The sequence below is a fragment of the Alexandromys fortis genome, unplaced genomic scaffold (assembly GCF_014885135.2).
Source record: "Alexandromys fortis isolate MF-2015 unplaced genomic scaffold, M_Fortis_MF-2015_v1.1 scaffold_99, whole genome shotgun sequence".
Classification (NCBI taxonomy): Eukaryota; Metazoa; Chordata; class Mammalia; order Rodentia; family Cricetidae; genus Alexandromys; species Alexandromys fortis.
This window is the reverse complement of record NW_026067982.1, coordinates 6,611,860-6,632,167: the sequence shown is the minus strand read 5'-3', so window position 1 is coordinate 6,632,167 and position 20,308 is coordinate 6,611,860. Positions and strand designations below refer to the sequence as shown.

Here is a 20,308-nt window from a genome sequence, read left to right as displayed (position 1 = left end):
AGACCAGCGGTTGATGGTGATAATTGGTCTTGTCAACTTTATGGGACTTAGAATCACCATGGAAATGAATCCTTATGCTGGTCTGTGAGGGATCTTCTAGATTAGGTTTAACTAAGACAGGAAGACCCCCTCAAATGGGTGCCACCATGCCACACACTGGAGTCCTGGTCTGAGGAAAAAGGAACAAGAGCTGAGTGCACCCATCACCCTCCATGTCTTCACTGGGGACACAAGGGGACCAGCAGCCTCAAGCTCCTTCTGCCATGGCGCCTCTGCAATGGTGGACTGCACGGGGAGCCCTGTCTGTCCATAAGATGATTGTGTCACGTCTCATGTCACAACCACCAGGCAAGCAACTAACTCACTGACCATCCCTGGACCTGAAGGTCCGCTGCCGCCATGACCAGGTTGATCATCCCCAAGCTCACGGGTGACCAGCCTGAGGCTAGTCTCTGATCACCCTGAGGTCATCAACAGGCCTTCCTCCAAGACCACTGACCCGAATAATGCCACACAAGGGGCTCACCCCAAAGAAAGCAGTGCTCATTAACAGAATGCTGGAGGATCAACAGTTTAGTATGCATCCCAGAACCAGCTGTCTAGAACCCAGCAGAGGAAAATTGACAAGGGAACAAGGCACACACTATGAGCTAATTTTTTGCTGGGTTTTTTCCAGGACTTTGATTTCCTGCTGCCAGTGGCAAGTGTATCTGTTTTTACATGTAATTTTTATTAATAAAAATCAGTTCCCTCTCCTAACTCAATAAATATTAAAAAGATCTCTCAAACACACCAGTCTGAAGAGTACCCTGTCGAGTGTCTGCTGGTGGTCTGTGTCCCTACCCCATGCCTGTCCAGCCTGGAGAACACCCTGTCAGGAGTCTGCTGGTGGCCTGTGTCCTACCCCACACCCGTCCAGTCTGGTGTCTTGCAGAAGGCCTGGTATTCTGGCCCCAACTCTCATTCAGCAAGGCTGTGATTGTTTGTCAAAACCAAACAGGCTTTCTACTGTGGGACAGACGGAAGCTCCCATAGAGGACTCAGTCCCATGCCTCGGTATCTCTGCAAGGGCCCAGAGCCCAGCCATACTTTGGACACCAAGTCAAGTTGCCAGTGTTCAAATCTCAGCAAATTATACAGTGAGAATTAACCTCTTCTTCCTCTATGTTCAGCTCCTTTGCTATTTGGCTGATGGTGAAACAGCCACTGGAAATGGAAATTAAAAGTTAAACATGTATTACAATCCAAAGCTACCCTCTGCTACTTTTAATTTTTAAGGCATTTAGCACTCTGATGTGTTCAAAGCTGGGGTGCCGTACGAAATGCAAGTGGGCATCGTACTCTCATTGGTAAAGCTGGCTGCTTGCCCTCAGCGCCTCCTCACATGGGAGCCAGAAGCTGCAGGCACTTCCTGTGCATGCATAATTCCAACCAGGTCTGTGGCTTTAACTCATCAACTCTGCAACCTCCAGCTCAAGAACTGTCATGTGTTTATCCGAGTTGTGCTGGTGACAATCAGGAGAGAACAGGGACTGGGATATTGTTGAGTAGGTAAGAGTGTTCGCTCTGCAAGCATGAAGTCCTGAGTTCGAACCCCCACATCACACAAAAAAGCCAGTATCAACCGTATGTGCCTGCAATTCCAGGATCGAGGAGGAGGGCACAGGTGGGTCCTGAGAGCTCATTTGCTGACCCAGGTAGGCAAAACCCTGTCTCAGAGCAATGATGTGGAGAGGGACAAATGAAGACACTGAAGGTCCTGCTCTAGCCTTCACCTGCATGCACACAGCTATGCACACTGATACACTGCACCTGCCTCTCACACACTCTCCCACAGACACGGGGGAAGGGGGATAAGAAGAATGGTAAAGAAAGGCTGATCCAAACCTAGAGGGAACCTGACTTGGATGAAAGACATGGCAGTATGTCAACATCAGCTCCCTGCCATTCCCAAACTTTCCTTGCACACACACACACACACACACACACACACACACACACACACACACACTTTGGGCTTGCCACCAGAATCCTCTGACATGAATGCTTCTGCAAGGTTGCTGTCCATAGAACTGTTAGCTCCCAGGAGATCCATCCAGCCATCCCAGTTGGACCATCCAGCCATCACCACCCAACAAGCCCAGTCTCTTGCTGACCTGAGAGGGAACATAGATCGGACCTGCTACTCCTGGGGCACCTCTTGACAAAGCCTGCTCAGCCATGACACCGCTGGCCCTCTCAGAGGCTGAAGTCAGAGCTGAACAAGCCTTGGAACCTTATGGGAAAGGAGCCGGACTTCCTTGATCACAGAGCTGTGCAATAGCTGTGACCAAAACACCTGAGAAAGCACCTTAGCTAGAGAAAAGACCATGGGTCTAGAAGGGTCAGTGCACTCTGTTTGTCCCTATGTGCTTAGGGACAACATGGTTGCAGGAGTGTGAATCAGAGGAGCTCCCTCATTCCAGAGCGGACAGGAAGTCAAGAGTAAGGAAGACACCAAGGACCAGGTATAGCCTCCAAAGGAGTACTCCCAGGGAATCCCCACTTAGTTTCCAGAACCTTCCAAAATAGCACCACTGGCTGAGGACCAAGTGTTGAACGTGTGAGCTTCTGAGGAACGCTTCCTGTTCAAATCACAGCAGGCTGCGTCTGATTGGAGCCACTCCCTCGAGACCAGCGAGGATGCTGTCTAGCTCCGCATCTTGGGCAGTGGTTTTGCATATTGATCTCCCATTTTCTAAAAGGGTGAGAGGTGTGGGTAGAAGGGGTGGACCAGGGTGGGCCAGCACTGTGTGGAAGTGTGGGAGGGGTGGGCAAGCGCAATCCACTGAGAAGACACTTATCTCCTCCCCCCCCCACACCTCTATCAGCTCCCGCTTTGTGCCTTGTGGAGCAGCCCCTTCTGGAGAGGAGAGCATCCTTGTACTGGGGCCCATGTTTCCCCAGCTCTCTTAGCATTTCAAAATATGTATTTGTTGTTGTTTGTTTGTTGCTGTGGTTTGTTTGGGGAGTGTGTGTGTGTGTGTGTGTGTGTGTGTGTGTGCCACTATACACCCGTACAAAGTCAGAGGGCAACTTTGTGGAGTGAGTTCAAGGGGTTAAAAGGCTTGACCATTACTGGCTGAGCCACTTCGCTAGCCTACTCTGATCATGTGGGGTAGACAGGTATGGTCCTTGTCGAGTGTCAGCCACTCTCCTTCTTCCCATAGAGCAATTCCTGTTCATGTCTCTCTCTTCCCAGGAAGTGAGGAGCTATGGCTGGACCTGAGCCTTCCACCCTTAACTGGGATGGAGTGACCTGGACAGACTGTCTGAGCTCCACAGAGCCCTGAAGACTTGGCCTGTGGGGCCTCGTTCTCCCTCTGGACCTAACTTCACATCTTTTGGGACTTTTCTCTTGATCTAAACTTGCCCAATCAGTTTCTGAGGCTCAGATGAAGATGCTGCAAAAGTCAAATGCCCCCAGCGCTTCATCTAGTGCTCGATTGGATGTACTCTGGGTTACACTTTGAAGGGCCAGGTGGAGGGAGTGGCAGGCAGGGAGAACCGGACATAGAGCCAAGTGACTGGCTTCAAACACCTTTAATGGGTCTACCCTTTCTTCTTCTGCAAATTGAGGGGTCAGGCCATTGACCTCTGACCTCGGTGCCTCTTATCTCTCTGTAAGCCTGACAGGCCAAGCACAGCTCTGGGGCTGGGGGGCGGGGGTGAGCAGGACACCAGCAAACTGAAAACCAGAAACAACTTTCCTCGCTGCCTGCAAGATAAAGACTAAGTTCATCCCGTAGTGCATGAGGCCTCCTAAAGGAACCACAGCAGCCACCCCTCTGCCCCTGAGAAGGTTCTCACACATCTGTCCACCCCTACACTTGACCTTCTTTTGTACCTCAACACTAGTGGCCCTGCTCTCCATTCGCTGGGCACTTGGTATCATTGGAAGGACCCCTGTGAGCCAGACATGGTGACAGAAATTCAAACTCCACTAAAATCCCACAGGCAGGCATAATGCCTCATACATGGAGGCCTCTCGGGCTCGAAGACATTAAGCCACTAATTCAAATTTCTCTGCATGGAAGAGGCAAGCTAAAGAGACATCCCTGCTTCTCCTACCCAGAGGAGAACCAGTGTAGATGGGCATAGAGGACATCAAAATGGAGGACATTCAATGCCATCAAGGTGTGTGCCTTACCCAACTTTATTAAATTCCAGCCAAATACCTTTATATGCTAAGACTTCGAGTCTGAATCATGATCTTCACTTGCTATAAAAAAAAAGACTGGAATGACTGGGGAGGGAGGTGGCTCGGTAGGTAAAAGTGTTGCTATGCTAATGTATGGACTTGAGTTCAAATCCCTAGAACTCACATAAAAAGCTAGGAGTGGCTGTGTGCATCCCTGTGTCCCTGGATGGAAGAAGGAAGGAAGGAAGGAAGGAAGGAAGGAAGGAAGGAAGGAAGGAAGGAAGGAAGGAAGGAAGGAAGGGGGTTTGGTGGCTACCAGCCTAGCTCTGGTGCAGTGAGAGACCCTGTCTCAAAAGAGTAAGGGCAAAGAGTGATGAAGCAGGACACCCAATGTCTTCCTCTGCCCTCTCTGTGCATGTGTGCACACACACACACACACACATGTGCGCCCACACGTGCACACACAGACCCACACACAGACCTAGGCACCCAGTATGCACACACACACACACACACAGGCACAGGCACCAGTATGCACATGTACACACAAGCACACACACACACACAGAAAATATCGGAGAGCTGTTAACTTTTCATCCACACTAAATGGGCCTCCCTTTGTCTCAAGGAGAAAGCTTAGCGCGTAAGTGTAAAGGGAATAACTTTCACTGTAAGTTTCGATACTGTTTAAAACAAGACAGCTTTATGGGACTATAATTCACAAACCACACAACTCATGCATTTAAACAATATGTTGAGTGTGTTACCAGTGTCAGCAGATCGCCCTCATCCCAAAGGAAGCCCACGTGTGTTGGGGTCATCCCACCGCATTCACCCCCATTCTCCTCCTGATCAGTCTTTTGTTGCCTTGGAAACCATTAATCTACTTTCTGTCTCCATGAATATTCCCACTTTGGATATTTCCTATACACAAAGCTGTGCAGCACAAGTCTGAGGCTAGATTCACTCACAGTGGATGATGTTTTCAAGGTTGGTTCACGCTGTAGAACAATCAGTGATTCCTTATTTTTTCCACCATATGTATCTGCTACATTTTATGTATCTGTCCACTGCATAGTGGACATTTGGGTTGTTTCCAGTTTGGAAACTTAGGGTTTCAGGTGGGTATCCTACCTCTCCCAACTAAGCGTGGGACCTTGTGCAAGTCAGAGCCTTGGGCTGTGGGACACATCTGTTTCTTTTTGCTGCTGCTCTTAAGGGCTCCACTTTCAACCCTCACTATTGCTCCTCACTTATATTTTAAGAAGCCGAGATATGATTTCCTCTGTGTGGGTGTGTGCGCGTGCACACATGTGCATGTGTGTGTGAGAGAGAGCCCGAGTCTATGTTTATGCCTCTGTGTGTGTGTGGGGGGGGTGGGTGTGCACATGACGACAGGTGTCCAAGAAGCAAGAAGAGGGCACTGGATCCTCTGAAGCTGCAGTTAAAGATGCCTGTGATCTGCCTGATATGGGTACCGGGAACCAAATTCTGGTCCTCTAGAAGAGCAGGACAAAGCCATCTCTCTAGACCCTCAATATCAATTCTCACTGAAGGGGAAAATCATAGGTTTGGGAGACAGGAACTGATCCCTATATCTGTTTCACTGGGATAACTGGGACTACAGACCGTAAGTCTGGGAAGTAAAGCTATGTAATATAAAAACAGTTCATACTTGGCTAATTTAATAAGTCAAAGGGAACGAGATGTGCCCACCACCAAAAAAATAAAAATTCCACAAAAACAAAGTGTAGAGAAATATCTTGATGCTGCAGTCTTCCATGGGTGGGTTAACAACTACCAGAAAGTTACTAATGTCAGTAAATATATGTCTATTTAAAAGAAGGAAAAAACAAGATGGGCATGCTGATATAGGCCTGTAATCCCAGCACTAGGGAGACAGAGGCAGAAGGCTCACGAGTCTAAGGTCATCCTCAACTACATAGAGAGCTCAAGGACCAGCCTGGGCTACATGTGTCTACATCTCAAAGGAAAACAAGAATAAATAAGTAAATTCTATTTAAGTCACACTAGTAAACAAATACAAACCTTCCAAATTACCGAAGCCAGGTTACATAGTAAATATAGAAGACAGACTAGATTAATTAATTAATTAATTAATCAGAATGCATGGGTCACATGATAGAAAACAAAACCTCTATTATGATAAATATATAATGAAATTGTTTTAAAGCCAAGGACCTTATGAGTTGCAAAAGAGTTTTACTAAATTTATAAATATACACTAAGTCAAAGGTCTTTCTGGAGGCTACGCCAGGAACAAATGTGTCTGAGAGGGCAGCTCCCATCTGTGGAGGGTAAAATTTCACTCACATCCACACGTAATATCCGTGTAGATGAACAATGGACAGAATGGCCTCCAGCTCACTCTACGTACCAGCCTCGTCCCTGGCTAACTGTGTGGCCTCCGGCTCACTCTATGTACTGGCCTCGTCCCTGGCTGACCATGCAGCCTCTCTAAGCCTCCATGGAACTGGAGTGAAAAGAGGGTCAATTCACACAGTGAAGAGAAAGTGGGCGTAGATGCTACATGTGGGGTGCTCAGAAGAGCACCCTAACAAACTAACTAGTTCTCGTCAACATTACCATTACAGGTGACACCTACTAGGAGACACGGGATGAAAGGGGGGCATCAAGGCTTGAGGTCAGCTCCTTGATTTTATTGTACTCCATTTTTAAATATCTCTGTGTGTATGCGTGCACACACACACATGCTTACGCGTGCTATGCCTTACACATGCACGCATATTGGTGCATGTGAATATGAGCACACATGTGCCATGGCTGCACTCTCAGCCCTCAGCCCTTGCCTCCCACCTTGTCGATTCTCTTATTGTAGCCGCTGTGTGTGCTCATGAGCTTCTGGGGGGGCCTGCTATCTCCGACCTCACTGTAGAAGCTCTGAGATTACATGTGTGAGCCAGCACACCCAGCTTGATGTGGGTTTTGGGGACCCACACTCAGGTCTTCATGCTTGTGTAACAAGTACTTCCCTCACTGAACCAGCTCCCAAAGTCCTGTGTTCTGTTTTTGAAATTTTTATGATATTATATATATATATATGTATCAAACAGTATAAATATCAAACAAACAGATATTTAAAAAGTATAAATATCAAACAGATAAAATGTTTTAAAGGAAGTAGGGAGGTGGAAATGGGAAAGGATAGAAGATGGGATAATTCAGACATCAACAAGGGTGACTTACAGGGACCAGGGTGGGGACCGACTAGCCTCCCCTCTCTCCATTAAATCAAGCAACACTAAAGTAGGTCCCATGGGACCTGGCTTGCCTATGAGAATCTATACTGTCCCACAGTCAGGTCCTTGCAGCCAGGCCCCTCTTCTCCACACAGCCTCAGAGCCTGGGATAGACACCTCCAGGGAGTACAGCCAGGTTGCCAGCCCCAGCCGGGACAGAGGGATCAGCAGGTCAGGCTCAGACGCTGGGACCACGGCAGGCCTGCTCATCCATCACAGGATCTGACACTTGTCCCTGCCAGATGTTCTTGCTTACATTTCCCAGGTCTCCATCAGCATGAGGACCACGTCGGGGAATGTCCCCAGTCACAAATTAGCATTCACATAAATAACGGAGCGGCTGCCACTAAAGAAGAAAAATGAATCTTGCTGCAGGAACATTTGCCACCCTCTCAACAAACGCAAATTTCTTTCTGAACTACCACATCTTACAAGCTGGGCCACAGCAGACCGCAGCTTTGTGATGCAGGGTGCAGAAACATGCACAGGACAGCATCTGAATGCTGTATTCTACAGGCCCTACTCTGGGCTGGCACCTAGCTGGGGCAGCTCATGCTGATTCAATCCAAAATCTCTGTGTAGCCATCACCAGCCTTCCTGGAGGCCTACACTGCACAGTCTGGTCAGTGGGCTGGGCTGGGCTGGCATGAGCTCCTTCTTGTCTAGGTGTGCCAACATATTCCCTCCATGTACATTATCTAGAGGATTGGGGAAGCTTTACAGAGTACTAAGTGCCCCATGCCAACATATAGACAGCCAGGAAATATGGCCAAAGCATCACCAGTCACCGACACCCAGAGACATCGTTATCCACACCATGTGGGACAGCGTCTCCTCCAGTAGACTCAGCATTAGCAGATAAAGCCTTCAAGGATGCGATCCAGGACCACAGGACCTGGAAAGCCTAGCACCACCCTGTTGACATTTGCAGCAGGCTCACCTCACACACAGTGGTTCTATTAAATGCCCAGGAAGAAGCCACAAAGAGCAGAGCAAACAGACTCAAAGTTCCAAAAGCCGAAGTCTAAGGCCATACATGAGAGTAGCGTGTTGAGTCTTTCTGAGTCCTCTCTACTCAGCCTGTACACGGCATGATCTTCCCTTGTGTGTATCTAGGTCCAGTCTCTCTTTATTGGGACACTGGTCTCATTGATTAGTGGTCTCACATTTTAATCAGCTCTTTAAAGATCCTCCTTCCAAGTGAGGTCACAATCTAAAGTCAGGGTGGTGGGGACAGGGACTTGGAGAAGAGGCAAGATTCAGCACACACAGTCACTTTGTACAGAATCCACACACACCACACAGAATCCACATACAACACACAGACTATACACACACCACACAGAAGTCACACGATGCACATAGATGTCACATACACCACACAAACTATACGCATACCACCCAGAAGCCACACACATACACAGAATCTATACACACCACACATATTCCCATACAACATGCAGAATACGCACACAGAATTCATACACACCACACAGAAGCCATGCACACTATACAGAAGTCACAAACACACAGAATTCACACACAGCACATAGAATACACACACAGAGAGAAACCACACTGGTTGCTGTAGGTAGCACCAGCACAAAGCTAAGCTTAGGCAGCAAGAAGGGGTCCTAGACACGTGACGGTCAAGACACTTCCCTGTGCATCAAATATCAAACATACAAGAGAGCGACAACTCTAGTAAGATCTGAGCATACCCAGAGATGGTCACAGGCGATCCCTCCAGAATGGAGCATTCTCATCTATAGAACACAGAACAGTAGATAAAGGCCTAGATGCCATGTGGCCAAGGGGTAGTGAGCAGGAGCCAGGGCCAGCCCAGCTCCACTTTCTAAGAGTATGCACCAGAACCCTGTTCCAGAACCCATGCTTCTTCCACTGTGAGGAACATGGCTTCGTCCCAGAGGTGTCTAGAGCTCCTAAGAGAATCCCTACTTGTTCAAACGCTTCAGCATTTTCTGAGTGGTCCCAAGGCAGAGTCCACACAGCTACCGGAAGCCATCAGCTTCTACCTTCAGAGATGCAGCTCATGCTGTCTGCATGGGGTCCTATCTCTAAATGGCGGAATCAGAGAAAGTGTTCAGTGCTCGAAAGAGAGGCAGGAGGCCAGTTCCTACTGCTTCCCATGTAGGCTCCTCCAGCAGGGTCTAGTGGTTGGAAAGGACATGTGCACACCAAGGGCCTTGTTGGTGGACAAAGGCTGGCTGATGGGTAGGGAGCTTACAGCCCCACCCCCAACCTAGAATTCCCTTCATGTGGAGGAGTGAGTGGTACAGGTCTCAGTGGGCCCAGGATGCCTGGTCTGTGTCCACAGCAGGGAAGAGAAAACATGCTGTCCGAGGGATGTGTCCCTCAGAGGAGAGAGCGGACACACAGACCACACAGAGGAAATACATATGGGAGAAAGTCCGCCATTAGTCTGCCATTCCACTGTGGAGTGTGGGATCAGTCATTCCTCTTCCCAAGGTATTGCTGAGATTCAGATGGGATGCATCTTCTGTATTCAGCATGCTAGGGTACCCAAGTCTGGGTATTTTCTCAAAGGACCTTGACTTCCACTTGCCGCTATAGACTGTCACTTGCCTGGGTCTCTGAGCCTTGAATCCCTCTCTTGGCCTCTCTCTCTCTCTCTCTCTCTCTCTCTCTCTCTCTCTCTCTCTCTCTCCCCCCCCCCCGTGTGTGTGTGTGGGGGTGTTTGTGGTCACACACACACACACATTACACACACATACACAAGAGCCTGGTGACCTGCCCATCTTTGGTTCCTTCCCTTCTGATCCACCCTTCCTGCTCTGGTCTCCAGGGCCCTCCATAGTATCCGGGGCAGGCTGACCGCCGACCGTCCTCTGCCCGCCTGCCCAGCTGCCACTCCCGGGCTGGGCAACCCTGCCAGGACCCAAGGCTGTCTGCTGCCTCTTCTTGTCCAGATTTCCCAAAACAAAAACCAGGCCACGCCATCTGACGGAAGAACGTGTCTGGTTTATTTATGGGAGAGATGGGGTTGTCCAGGCCAGGCTGTCTGGGCTGGAGCCAGGCTGCTCTGTGGGCCTTTAGAAGCTGTCCATCGTGTGTCCTCGTCTGGCATGTGGTGATCTGAGAAGAATGCGAGGAAGCAGGATCTCCAAGAGTTAGAGAGTCCCCACTGGTGACACTGGGATGTTTCTTTGTCCTAGAGAAAGGACAGCACCCCACATGGCTCAGAAACTCTCTTTGGGTCATCAGGGCCTAGTTGGAGACCCTGAATATGGTCTTGGCAATGACCGACAGGATTGCATCCAGAATATGGCAACCTCCAGTACACCCCACAGCACTGGACAATGCTGAAGGTCCAGGGAGGCTGCCCTTTGGCTTAGGTGTGGCATGGGATCTTGCCCCTCACAGAGGACACTAGAAGACAAAGGCAAGTCCCCGGATATGAAAGGTTGTACCAGTGCCCTTGGCTGCCACAGCCCTACCACCACCACTCACACAGACACCCAAGGTACAGAGTGGCACCCATGCTGATTTCTACAATTCTACAAAAGAGCTGAAAATACTCTTCAAGTGTCCAGGGCCCCAGGAAGACACTTCAGTCATAAAGTGCTTGTCCCACAAGCACCTGAATCCAATCCCTGGAACACATGAGAAAACATCAGGCTTGAAAGTGCACACTTGTAATCACAGTGTGGGGGAGATGAGGACAGATGAATCCCTGGGACTGGCTGGCCAACCAGCCCAGCCTACTTGGTGAGCTCCAGACCAGTGAGAAACTGCCTCAAACAAGGTGGATATCACACACACACACACACACACACACACACACACACACACACACACACCAGCAACAATATAGCTGAAGCAGTGATCTTGGACAGAGGGTCCTCACCTGGACAGAAGGCCATCCCTTCTCTCCTCTGACCTTCTACCCTGATATTGTACAGCTTTTTCCTTGCTGCATAAAATGGCTGTGACCATATCATAGCCATCAAGAAGCAGAAGCAACTTTGGCTCCATAGCCATGGCAACCAGATAAGCAGACCAACACAGTGATGGCTACAAAAATAATTCATGATAATATTAATAGCCAATTATGAATAGTCTTATTAGTAATCATAGGTATAACTATTACTATTTCCTATAAGAAGGGGTGGGATCACCAAACACTCACCCTGGAAGTCCACCCACCATTCCTTCTAGCCTCCCGGGTGTATGAGGTCTTGGGAAGATAGAATTCACAGAAAGGAGAAGACTAAAAAAGGCTGGACTCCATGATATAGCTCCCGGAAGTCATCGTTAGTGATAGCGTGGGACTTTTGTGGTGATACAGATGCTTGGGGTCACCTATGTTCTGGAAGGACCCTCTCACCCATGCTCCTGTATAACTAACCACTTAGCCAAGCTAGACTTGGGTAGGGCTGGGACTTTGGTCTGTCATCAGCACACTCTCCAGCTTGAGCAGACCTCTGTTTGTGTTCCCCAGGAAAAGTAACACAATGCTGGCCTGTGGACCCCACTGGGCACCCCCACTCTCCACCCCCGATCTCAGAGAGCCTGTGACTGTGAACTTGTCCCCATATCCAGAGCAAGCAGCATTATAAGCAAGCTGCCCCTGGTGGCCAGCGGGCCCTTCTTTCAGGGACACAGGTGGGACCGGGTCACCAGGAAGCGCTGTTTAGTGGCTCCTACCTGCGATGGACACAGAATGAGATCAGGATGTTGTGATACAGTTGGCCCAGCCTTGAAGAGAGCCTGTGCCTGAGCACTGGGCATGAGCGCACCAGTTCCCCTCCACGTGTGTTCCAGTTTCAGTACCGTCTCCCGGCTAAGACATGTAGACCTGAGAGTGTTAGCACCCCTCCTTTGTGTGTCCCCTGCCCTTGGCTCCAGGGCAGTGCTCCATGCAAGTTTAAGGTAGTCTTCCCCAAACTGACTGGATCTATCTGCTTAGAAAGCTTTCAGAACCTGGCGGTGGTGGTGCACACATTTAATCCCAGCACTCGGGAGACAGAGGCAGGCGGATCTCTGTGAGTTCGAGGCCAGCCTGGTCTACAAGAGCTAGTTCCAGGACAGGCACCAAAGCTACAGAGAAACCTTGTCTCGAAAAAACAACAACAACAAAAAAAAGCTTTCAGAGCTAATGCATTGCCACCACCCTCTCCCTGTGTCCTCTTTGGTCCCAAGGGATGCTGGGTACCACACCTCAGGCTGTGAATTAGCTTGCCTCACACAATGGGGCGGGGTCTCTCTTCTTGCTCATGCTGCTGCTGCTGCTGGTGTGTAGATTGCAAGGGTGTGCTCAGCACCAGATAGAGATGCATTCTAGGAGGACAGTGGTAGCATCCTAAGGATTGCCAGAAAGAGGCAGCAGGAAGATGCATCACTTGCCCCTTATGACTATAACTAGAAAATGAAAGATAGCTCACTCACTCCTGGGTCCTTTGGGTATAATATGCACTGGTCAAACTCTCACTACCCAAGTTCAGGAATAATCGTTAAGAAAGTCACGGACGCCAGTGTTCTCAGGGAGGGGTCAATGGATGTACAAAGCGGAAGCAAGGCTGCACCCAGCACCACGTCTACAAAGTTAGGGGCTGCAGAGGCAAACCCCGTCTGCTGCACCCCCATATTAAACAGGTTCCAAAGAGTTATGCCCAGCAAGGGATTAACAGTGTTGTTATTCCCCACCCACCACTCCAGCTCCGGTAGATATGAATGGGAAATGAGCCAGGAACTGCACACTCATCACTGCCGGACGAGATGAGACAGCTCCTGGACCTGCACACTAACAAGGACCTTCCCGAGCAATGACTGGGCAATAGACAGGAGTGTCAGCGTCTCTCCTCCTCTAGCCCTCTTAATCTCTATTGATCCACGTTGCTGTAGCCCAGGTGGCTTTGTGAATCGTGCTGTGCATCCTGTAATCAGAGTGTCTGTACAGGAAGAATCCCTGCAGCACGCATGTGCACACGCGCATGCGCACACACACACACACGTGTGTCGATGGTGGTTTCCAATCCCAGAGCTGGGGAGGTGGAGACAGGCAAATCCCTGGGACTCTCTGAGCAGCTGCCTGAGTGAATTTGTGAGCTCTCGGTTCAGTCAATGATTCTGTCTCAAAAAAAAAAAAAAAAAAATGAGGTGGATAGTTCCTAAGCAACACTACAGAGATTGACCCCTGGCCCCCATACACATGTGCACACACATATAGATGAGTACACATACATTTTAAAAACCAATAAAAAAAGCCTTCCTATGTTTCTAGAGATTGTGAGTCCAGTCCATCAACTTATACCCACTGTGTCCCGTGGGCCTGTGACACCTTCCCTGAGGTGATGAGAGCTGTCCATCCTGCAGTCCCATGACGTCATCTCGGCGACACCCACAGCTTCTCACTCCCAGCACACCCTGTAAGTGCTAGCCCAGAGCCTCTCCTCCTGTTCTTGGGGAGACAGTCTGGTCCCACTTCCCTCTGCTCTCGCCAGAGAAGGGACACGTTATTGTGTTGCTTTGTCCCGACAGGCTCACACCTGCTTACAAAGTGCTAATCTTCACCAGAGAGGCTGGCACGCTGCTTGGTCCTCTAAGGAAGTCAGATGAATACTCCGGCTCGCACATCAGGGTTCTTATTTCAAGAGGGCTTTGTTTACAGCTCAGCGTAAGACCTGAAGCAAAAACGGGCATCTCGATGTGGCGCATGTCTCCCCTTAACCTTCAGGGACATGGGGCTCTAGGCTTAGACAAATGCACAATACAGTCTGCCCTCACCACGGGCTGGAATGTGCCAGTGGCTGATGCCCAGAGCATACACGGGACATCGCCTACCTGTCACCACAGACGACAAAGTAACCATGGATGATAAATCACAGCCCAGGGCAAGCAGGGAGCCCCACCTTCTAGTACCACGGATAAGAAGAGGCCACTGGCACCAGATCACAGCCCAGAACACAGACAGACACTGGTTTCCGTTACCACAGACAAGAAGGTGCCAAAGGCTAACAGACCCAGGTTCAGGGCACACACAGACATTAGCTTTCCGTTACCATGGAGAAGGATGTACCAATGTCCTGAGAAAGCACAGCCCAGGACAAGCTCAGACCCCCATCTTTCTGCTGTTAGTGGTAACAAAGAGTCAGTGGCTGCCAGAACACAGCCTGGGGCAGGGACTGCTTGTTACCATGGACGAGGATGTGTCTAAGGCATCAGAGCATAGCCCAGGACACACAGGGACATAACTGACCACCATCATGGTTGAGAACATGCCAGTAGCCTGAGAGATCCAACCTGGGAAGGGTGCAGGAACTTACCTCCCAGGGTGGTCTTTTTCCCTGATGTTGGTAATATTCTGCTGACAGAATGTGTGCGACCCAGTGGTGGCCAGACTTCTCATTGCTGTGGCAAATACAGGAGTGGAACTATTTTAAAGTTTATCGCTTATTTAGAGACAGGGTTTCATGTAGCTTAGCGGGTCTCGAACCATAGCTGAGGATAATGTTGAACTTCTGACCCTCTCGCCTCCACCTCCTGAGTGTTGGTATTATAGGTGTGCACTGCAATGGCCAGTTTGATAAATATGATTTAAAGGAGATAAAGATTCGTTTGGGCTCACGGTTTCAGGAGTTTTCGTTCGTGGCTAGCTTCCTACATCTTTGGGCCTAAGATGAAACACAGCATCACTGCAGAGAAGAGGACAGAGCACCACAGCTGCCCAACTCATGACACCCAAGAAACAAACATAGTAGAGAAGAAAGGGCCAGGCAACAGGCGTAACCTTCAAAGGTCTACCCTAGTGACCTACTTTCTCCAGCTAGGAGGCACCTTCTAAAATAGTGTCACCAGCTGGGGACCAAGCTGTCACTGTATGAGCTTCTGGGCAGGAGCGCAGAGGAGGGTGAGTGAGGTAAATAATTTTCTATTCAAGTCATTTTTTAAAAAGTAGAATCAGAGATGAGAGCTTAGAACACACCCAGCCAGCCATTGCCCTTCCTCGGGCTCGCTCGGTTCCATAAACAGGAAAGATGAACACCCTCCGCCTGCTGAGCCTTTGGCTACCTCCTACCATAGCCCTTTCTCTCCATCCAACTACATGCCTCATCTTCCAGTCTTATGTAATAGGAGCCTGTGTCTCCTTCCAGGAGCTGGCAAAGCCCCCTTCCCTTCGCATGCCCTTCCCCGCTGCTGTCCCTCCCCACGTTCAACATCCACATCTTCTGCCCCTCTTCCCAAAGGCTACTGGGAAGCCTTCCTACCCCCCTCTTCTGGCATCTCTCTGAAGTCTCCTCAGTTTCCATGGTATCAGAAGCAAGCAGTTTCCTCATACTCCACTGACCCGATCACACAGACTACATGTTCCCTTCAAAAGCCCACTTAACATTTACAGAAGCTGAGCAAACACCAGCAGATGAAGCAATTTCAGAATTCTCCAAGTCTCAGAGCACCCAGGTGGCCTCTGTGATCATAATTCAGGATGTCTGGTCTGGACCAGGACATCCCTGCCAAGTCTCCATGGAGACTAACTCTTCCTTTCTTACCAGAGCCTGGCAGCTGTGGAAGGCGACACTGAGGTCCTGTTGCTATGGATCTGAACGTAGGTCTCCCCTCCAAAGTTCATACACGAAACCCTAGTGCCCAAGTTAACGTATGAGAAACGTGGGCCTTTGGGAGATGGTGAAGTCCTGAGAGACCACCAGCGTTCGTGTAGAGAGACCCAAGGGAGCTTGTGTGTCCCACCTACTCTGTGAGAACAAAGTGAGAACATGTCACTATGGACCAGTGGGTGGCTGAACCAGCAATATGTTGATCTGGGACCTCCAGCCTTCAAATCTGTGAGAGAGGAGCCCCGGCTGTACATAGGCCACAGCATGTGTGGTATGATATTACAACTGTTCAGATGGGCCAAGACAGCCTCCAAGTCCCGGATGCTGACTGGAAGATGTTGATTACCCCGAGGGGCTGAGAAAAGATGCAGAACTAAGATGGGCTCTCAGTGTACCCAGAAATGTCTGATGGGAAAAGCAAAGTGCTGGGGGAAACAGATTCTTGCAGAAAATCCGTGCTAGCTAGGGAAAGGACACGGGTCACTGCAATGATGAAATTTGATTGCAAAGGCTAACAAGTTCTGACCTCAGCTTGCAGAGATACTGAGGACTCACGGGAAATCAGCATGACAGGTTAACACAATAAAACTCCAACACATGGGTGCTTTTTTAACTATCCTATAAACAGATCTCAGATTAACAAAATCGAAAATACAAGTGGTTTTTAACATGCTGGTATCGAGAATCTAACATAGCAGGATGTCAGGTGAGAGCAAAGCTGTCCCCAGAAGCAAACTCATAGCCTCAGTGCTTCATGATTGTAGAACAGAACAAAAACAATGGAACATTCAGGCCCAGAACACAGAAAGAGATCAAAAACATACCAAAAGAAAGTAAGCTAATAGAAATGGCATGAATATTGGTATATCATTTATAAAATAACTATGTGTCATTGGGCAAGAAAGATGGCTCAGTGGCTAAAGGCATTTGCCACTCACTGACGCGAGCTTTGTGACCTGAGTCTGATCCCCGGGACCATGTCAAGGTGGAAATAGAAAACTGACTCCACAAATCTGTCCTCTGACCTCCACGTGTGTATCACCTCCCACACAATACTAATAATAAATTTTAGTTATATACGCCACAAGGTGGAAAATGGCCACCAACATGCCAGTGGCAGCTTTAGAGTTTCCGCTGCTGCTGTAACAGCCATAAACTTGCTGGCTTAGAGCAACCCAAGTTGTTCGAGAGCTCAAAACTCCAAAACGAGTCTCCTTAGACTACGATAAAGCTCGAGAGAGGGTGAGAGTGGGCTGTGATTCTTCTAGAAGCTCTAAGGAGTATTTGCTTCCTTTTCTTCGGCAGTTTCCAGCGACCTCTTCCTTGCATTACCTGGCTTGTAGCCCCCTCCTCCATCTTCAAAGCTGACATCTTTCGCTCACACCTTCACTTCTAAGACCTTTCCATGTTCACCACGGTCACCTGGACAATCCCGGGTAACTCCTCTCTTAAAGTCAGGCCATGAACCACTGCCTCTTCATTGGTTGTCTGCATTCTCCAGCGCAAAGTCAAAGGGCCCAGGGACCTGAACATCCTTGTCAGGAGGCCGTTGTCTCCCACAGTGGCTCTTCCAGAATTGTAGAATTCATTCTCTCTTTTTTTCTCATTCTGCATTCCTGGAGTGATTTTTCTTATACAAATGAGTATTTTGTATGCTGGGGGGGAACCATGTTTAATTGTGGAGGCGAGGGATTTAAAGGACCACAGGATCCTTTCCAGGAACCTGCTGATGAGCTTTGGCCACCCTTTTCTTCATTCATCTTCCTTCCTTGCCCTCTTACCTATGACCTGCTGAGGATAGGACAGACCCCTTGCACTTCTGTGTCCCCAGCATTGAGTTCAGAGCTTTTAGCATAAGCTTTTGAACTTCTCCAACTTAGGATGAACCCCTTTACAAAGGAGCCTGTTCTGGGAGAATGATGTTCACGTTCAAATATGCACTTTAGAGCTGAGATCCAAACCGACACAATGATATTATTTAAGCACCCTCATACATAAAACTTAATTCGGAAACAGTCTGGGAGATGCAAGCCAGCAGACAGATAAAGTGTTATTGCTCTGGCCCTGGAGAAAACCCTTCGTCTGTATGGAGCCAGAAGAAGGACGTGAGATGTTGGATGGGCCCCACAGGCCACAGGCAGGAGTGTGTTCCCCATGGGCTGAGTGCCAGCCATGAACACAAGCCTCCCCAGGTTACAGACAGCAGCTGCCTCTGGCCAAGCCTCCCTGCTGGGCTTAGACTCAAGCCCATCACCCTGGCCGAGCAGGTCAAACCGAGCTGCTGCAAGAACATCACATTTAGATGTGAGTGGAAGTCCTGGGGGGCCTTGCCCGCCCCTTCCTTCCAGAAGGAAAGAAGAAAGCAAAGGGTACTGCTCAGAGCCCCAGTGGTTTTGTCTGCTATATTGCTCTTGCTGTCTTGTTTATTACATGCCTTCATCCTCATGTGTGTGCACATGAACATATGTGCCACAGTGCACATGCAGCATCATAGGACAATCTGCAGGAATCATCTCTCTCCTTCCTCCCAAAGGGTCCCAGGAACCCAATTCAGGCTGTCAACCCACAACAGGGGCCTTTATGTGCTGAGCCATCTCCCCAGCCCACGTTATCCTCTATGGCTGTGACAAAATAGCGAATAAAAGCAACTCAAGGAGGAGAGGCTTCAGCTTTGGCTCACAGTGAGAGGGTACCCTCCATCACAGTGGGGAAGGCATGGCGGCAGGAGCATGAGGCAGCCGGTCTCAGTGTGTCTATGGTCAGCAGCTCACTTTCCCCTTCCTAGTCAGTCTGGGACTCCAGCCCATGGGACAGTGACACCCATACTCAGAGTGAGTCTCCCCACTTCAGTTACAGCTCTGTAGAAACACCCTCAGAGGGGGTTCTAAATCCCAACAAAGAGACAGCCAATATTAACTACCCACCACCCTTGAATCTCATGGGCTGAAGAAAAAAATTAGACCCAACTGGGACCTGAATAATTCATATGTATACATAGTTATGTGTGTGTGTGTTCATGTGTGTTTGTGAAAAATGGTGTGATATATTAAAATATACAAAGATTGTAAAAAGAATCAAACTAATTAGCTTAACCATCATGGTGCCAGCTCACCATTCTTTTGCTCTGTTGTTTCCCGGTCTGTGTTTAATATCTAAAGTGTCACAGAGCAGTCATGCGTCACTCCATGAGACCCAGTCTGATAAATGCATCCTTAGGCAAGTGTGCCATTGTGCATCCCAGACAGCCAGAGCATCACTAGGCGACAGAATTTTATGGGACCATCATCGTATATGTGATCTGGCAATGATTAAAATGTCACGATGTGGTTTGCAACTGTGTGTGAGCACGTGCAGGCATGCTTTCTTTATAGATTACACCGCAAGCTGTTTCCAGTTAGTTGTAAAGGAAACCTCATATTAAGCAGCACCACAGATACATTGTATTGTTTTCTGGCTGTCTGTTCTTGACTAGGCTAACCTGTGTTTATTATTAGAGCTTTGAAACTGTAATGTCAGAAGTGTCAGATGCTCGGGAGCTGTGTTGTCCAGTGTAGTAGCGACCAGTCAGGGGAGGTTATTGAGAGTTGACATGTGATTGGTCTAAATTGAAAGATGCTCCGTGTGTAAAACACATGATAGGATTTCCAAGACTTAATACAAAAAAAAAAAAAAAAAACAAAGAAGAAGAGAAAAAAGGAAGTGAAATGGGACTGGAGAGATGGCTCAGTGGTTAAGAGCACTGGCTGCTCTTACAGAGGACCAGGTTCAATCCCCAGCACCCACATGGAGGCTCACAACCTTCTGTAACTCCAGTTCCAGAGTATCCAGTGCCCTCTTCTGGCCTCCAGGGGCGCCAGACACACACACAGTGCACAGACATACATGCAGGCAAAACACCCATACACATGAAACGCAATCACAAAATATTTTTTTTAAAAAAGAAGATATTTCACCCCGAATTCTGAAGTGTTATTATAAGTTGAAATAATAATATTTGGGGATAAATTAGGTGGGAAATGACCGTTTCGTGGAGCTATTGAGTGATGAAAGGGCACCGAGTCCAGCCATGCATGTGGACTGAGCATGTGGGCACTGAGTCCAACTATGCAGTATGCATGCAGGCACTGAGTCCAGCCATGCATGTGGACTGAGCATGCGGGCACTGAGTCCAGCTATGCATGTGGACTGAGCATGCGGGCACTGAGTCCAGCTGTGCATGTGGACTGAGCATGCAGGGCACCGAGTCCAGC

General features: G+C 49.0%; 1 protein-coding gene across 1 annotated transcript in view; it reads right to left on the bottom strand.

The window, feature by feature from the left end:
- Positions 1–20,308, bottom strand: part of Adamts2 (ADAM metallopeptidase with thrombospondin type 1 motif 2) — a 197,592-nt gene that overhangs the window by 135,845 nt on the left and 41,439 nt on the right. The window lies entirely within an intron of this gene.